The 5,379-nt window shown below is 39.4% G+C and overlaps 1 pseudogene; it reads right to left on the minus strand.

Annotated features, from left to right (window-relative positions):
* Window positions 1-905: 905 nt before the first annotated feature.
* LOC105067728 (importin subunit alpha-1 pseudogene) lies at window positions 906-2,492 on the minus strand (annotated as a pseudogene).
* Window positions 2,493-5,379: the final 2,887 nt, after the last annotated feature.

Below are 5,379 nucleotides of genomic sequence, written 5' to 3' on the forward strand. Positions count from 1 at the left end.
CACTTCCCATCCCCTCACTCTCCACCCCCATCATAGCTCCTCACCTTTATCACTTAATGCTGGTCAATCTGACTCCCCACTGTGGACTTTGCATGTACAAGCTGGGGGCCAGTAGTGGCCCCTACATTTAGCAGTCTTCTACCAGCTGATGGGAGTTGTTGGATATATAACTACCCCAGCTTCCTCACCCCTGGGGTGGGCAATTCTGAGGCACATGCTCTACATTGGCCTCAGGGTTCCATAGCAGAATCAAGCTCCAGGGGTCCATAGTGGGAACTTGCTTGACAATGTTCTTTTTATTGTCTTCCTTCCTCCCCTCACTTCCACACTCCCCTACTGCTGTTTCCTGGGATTGCTTTCCAAATGAACCACTTACTTGAGAATTCTTGCTGCAGGGTTGGCTTCTGGAGGGACCCAAATGAAGATAGCCTCTCAAATCATAAAACAAATTTGGGTTGAATATAAGGCCTATTTTTATTTCCAGAAGATCCCCTGAAGATGATGTGTTTTCATTTCAGTGGAGCTCTCCTATGCCAGTTACGTGACTTGGATTTGCCCACAGCTGAAAGGAAACTGGGTGTTTGGGTCCTTCATACCTCATTATTTTACAAACTTGTTTCCAAAAGCCTTGCATTCTTTTTTTTTTTTTTTTAAAGAAATGGGTGGAATTTAATCTTTATTTACAGGACACTGCAAGATATGAAATTCCATGTAGAAATTAGAAACCCGTTGACAGGAGAAGCTTCATACTGTTTACAGTTTGGAACTGTTCAAGTATAGTTTTGTTGTAAAAAGTGCTGCAGTAACAAACCACACGTAAAAGGAGTTCTTAGTAGAGAAACAGTAAGACAAACTTATTCCAAACTTAGTACACAACAAACAACTTTATGCCTCAGCTGTGCAATCTAAAAGTTAAAGGTCCCAGCAGGGCCATCCTGAACTTGGAATGTACAGCCTCCAGAGGTAGTTTCTGGCACAACATTTGATCTTCCTCTTCCTCTGCAGAGAAATACTTCTCAATCAGATTTAATGAAGCTTTGTACACAGACTCATTTTCATGGTTTTGTAGAGCTTCAATTTTGTCCAAACCTCTACATTCTTCAATCATTATACTAAGTTTCTCAGTTTCACCTAATTTCTCAGCAGTCTGAAAGATATTTGAAGTGGCATCCAGAATAACCAGAATAATCTTGGTATCTTTTGCAGTTAGAGGCTCATCAGCAGTTCTATTAGGTCACAATGAACCAGATATATGATCTGTTCAACTGTTCCACCGCTTGTATAGTTGGTCACAGCCCATACAGCTTCCTTTTTTGTCTTAAAAGTCTGCCTTAGAGAGAACACCAACAAGGGGCGGGACTAACCCATCATCTACAACTTGCTGTATCTGGTCCTGGCGGCCAGCCATGGTGTTTGACATTGTCCATGTAGCTTCCTTCTGAATATTGGTTTTGGAGTTTGTTAGCAGACTGGGAAAGACGGCAAGTGCTCCTACATCTATTACAACCTGAGTCTACTTGTCTGTCCCAGTGACAATATTTCCTATGGCTCTTAGCGCAGGAGTCACAATTGGCAGTTCACTAGCTCCTGAAAGCTTCACAAGTCAGTGTACAACCCCTGTCTTCATAACCATTTCAGTTCATTCATTTGGACCATCGGTAAGGTAGGAAATGGCCCAGCAGGTATCTGCTAATACTTCTGGATCATCGTGATGCAGGAGATGAACTAAAGTAGGAAGAATCTGCTCAACAGCATCCAAGGTGGGTGAGGGATTCCTATTGTGACGAAGATTTGAGAGTGTCCAGATAAGATTACATAAGTAACCACGTGCTAAAGATGGCATATCAGGAACTGCAAGAAGAGCTAACAGTGGGCCAACTGCACCAGACTTGATAACCAAGTCTCAAAACACTGAGCCATCACCTGCAGCGTTCCCTAGAGCCCACACAGCTTGTTCACTGATGTGAGCATGGGGCGATGCCAACAGAGAAATGAATGCTGGGATAACACCACCATCTACCACCGCCTTGGTCTGTTCTGATGTCCCGGAAGCAATGTTAGTGAGGGCTCAAGCAATTCAAACTGAATGGGACTACATTCAGTTCTGCCCAAGAAGGACACAAATTTTGGAATCAAAGCAGCCTGGATTATGTTGTCTATGAGGGGCTGCTTTTCCCTAGAAAGCAGTTTCCTAGCAGCTTGAGTAGCTTGGAGCTGGCTTTCCAAATTGTTGCTATTGTGCCTTTGACAATGTCATTAACAGACCAATTCACAGTGCCCTGGTTGTTGCAGTTTTCCTGCAGTGGAGAAGTAGCATCATCGGGAAAAGAGCTGACATTTCTCCTTTTCAGCGTCTGGTGGTCCTTCTTGGCTCTCCTCAGCTCCACATTAACTTCTATTTGGTGCCTCCTCATTTCTGTACTGTCTTTCCCCTTGTTCTTGAATCTGTTAAGGCAGGCAGCTGGTGAATTAGCATTCTCGTTTGTGGACATGGTTATGAGACAAAGGGAGAAAGCTCCACAGCTGGCTCAGGCTTCCACAGGAGGCAGTGTGGTGCACACAGGCTGCGGGTGAGCTGCCCTCAAAACATCCACCACGGTCAGCCAGAAGATGGTGTGGCCCTTACATCCTTTATTCTTATCTACATTAGCTTTTCTGATATGAGGTTTAATTAATGTATTGCAGTCTATGAGAGAAGCAATGAGCCTGAAATTTAACCAGTCTCCTCCACTTTCTTTTCTTTAATAAGAGGGGCATTTTAGCATTTTGCTAAAACCCATACATTTTTATATGTAGTTGAAAATATGAAAATAATGAACGAAGGATCTAAACCCCCAAATTAGAAAGGATGATGGCAAAGTACATTCAAGGAAAACATAGTAAACATAAAAGCAGGAATCAAATTAAAGCACACAGAAAGTATAGAATTAATCAATTAAAGAGAAGATTCTTTTAAAATATCAGTTATATAAACCTCTGGCAAGTCCATTCAAGAAAGAAAAACATAAACTGACAGATTTAACTAATATGATACATCATAACTCAAAGATGCTTTTTTATCACAACTATTTTTCAACATTGTTTAGAAACTGTTGTCCAGAGTTATCTTAACTTCAACCAGTGAACACAGGTTTTACAAGCAGTGGTTTGTATTGTTTGTTTTTTCTGAGGGGAAGGTGACTAGGTTCCTTCATTGATCTCAGCTTGAAGGAGGTACTGGGGCTTGAACCCGGGACCTCTTGGATGCTGAACATGCACTCTACCACTTGAGCTATACCCTTCCCCCAAGCAGTAGTGACTGTAGAATTTCTAGGTGGGAAAGGCTAAGAGGACATAAGCTTGCAGGATGGGGATATTTGAGACTGGGATTGCCAATGTATATTTTTTAGATACTAGGTACACTAGTGATACAAAGTTAAATAAGTTAACTAGGTTTCATTACCATATGAATTCACATAGCCCTAGACAAGAAGTGTAAGTTGTAAACCTATGAGAGGAAAATGAAATACCCAGGATTTTCCAAATTCATGGTACAACAGTGTTCTGTGGATCATGGATTCTATAACACCGTTGTAGGGGATGCAGTGAGGCAGGAAAAAAAAAAAAGGAACCAAAAAGAAGAGCTATCTATTTATTTACAAAATAATTCATTATTTTTAGATGATACAATTGTTTTTCTAGAAAATTTAAGAAAAGCAATTGAAAACCTGTAAGGCCAGCTACAACATAAATAGCTTTACAATATATCAGCAAAACCAGTTAAAAATAAAATAAGAATAGCATCATATTTAAATACTATAAAATATGAAGTACCTAGGAGCAAAATTAATAATAAATATACTGGATCCATATGTACTGGATCCAAAAAGTACTCCCAAGGAACATAAAAGAATATATGAGGATCATTTTCAAGGTTATGAAGAGGTTAACTTCTTAATTATGGGTATAGTACATACATAATTAAAATAATGACAGGAATTTAAAAGGAATTTAACAAAATAATTAAAAAGTTACCTAAGAAACACTCTATTTTCACATTGTATTTTTTGAAATAAAAATGCATATATATTACTTTTGCAAGGAGAAAAAAATACAGCTATGAAAATGCAATGAGTAAATACAGAAAAAAAATTTAGAAAAGAAGTTATATGGGAAGGACTTACCTGATGTGAATATAATATATAAAAAGACTGTAAAAAAATGACGATTAATTTCATGTACTGCCTCAAGACATAAATAAGCAAATCTCCAATGAAGACATACAAATGGCCAATAGGCACATAAAAAAAAAATGATCTCAGAACTCTCCCTGGGTGGGGATCCAATAACTCCATTCTTAAAATATATGAAGAGCCATCACATCCTGGGAGGCCCAGGAAAAGATATTTGGCTTCCATAATTGTTTCAAACTTATCCCATGTTGTAGCGTTCTTGTCCATTCACCAATTCCTCAGACATGGTGCTCTTAGGATAAACTCAAAATATGTATTTTTTGGTTTGTTTGATTAAACTCATTTCTACTTCTCCTCTTTCCAAAAAGTTCTGAGGCTGTTAGTAGCAACAAAGCAAATAAAATGGAAATAGTATCAACTGGAAGGATAATGCACAATGTGAGTGTTGAGTTAAGGTCTATTCAATATCTTACTGAGGACTATAACCCAGGAGCCAGCCTCTCAGCTAGCTCTGAGGAACTCTTCCAAAGAGGTAGGGGAAAGGCTAGTTTATATGTAATTTTTATTAGTGAATACACCCACTTGAGCATACATCTTGGTGAAAGATTACTGCTAGTCAAAAAGAACAGATATCTCAAGTTAACGATTACCGTGCTTTTCTATGTATGGCAAAATGCAAGAAGTGAGGTTCATTAAAATTCTTCCTGAAAGGCCTCTATCTAAGGGGTTGTTTGTCCAAGGCACAGAGCATCTTGTTACCATCTTTAATTTCTTCTGTCTGAATCACAGAGTGCTTGCTTCACCCTGTTACTGCCTTAATCCCTTTGTCTGAAGTGCTGAATGCGCTGTCAGCCAGTGACAGCAGCATGCTAATCTTTGCAGACTTGGATGCTGAGTGAAACGCTCTTTGCTTTTCTTTTGTTTGCCCCTTTTGGTTACAAATTCAAACAAAGTTTGGGAGGCATTTTATGATCGATTTGTCCCATGGCCCTAGGAAGGCTAATTCCTAGGTGAAGACATGATTTCATTGATAGACCACTTGATGTCCTGTGACTGAACTGGGCTCTTCTAATGGTAAGCATAAATGTCCCCGGATCACCTGTTTCACTAGTCTGTTACGGTCCAGGAAATGATTCTCTCTAGAGTTTACACTACTATAATCAATCTTAATCTTATACAGAATTGTATAGCTGGACAATTGTTTCTA

Source organism: Camelus bactrianus, chromosome 15, assembly GCF_048773025.1.
Source record: "Camelus bactrianus isolate YW-2024 breed Bactrian camel chromosome 15, ASM4877302v1, whole genome shotgun sequence".
Classification (NCBI taxonomy): domain Eukaryota; kingdom Metazoa; phylum Chordata; class Mammalia; order Artiodactyla; family Camelidae; genus Camelus; species Camelus bactrianus.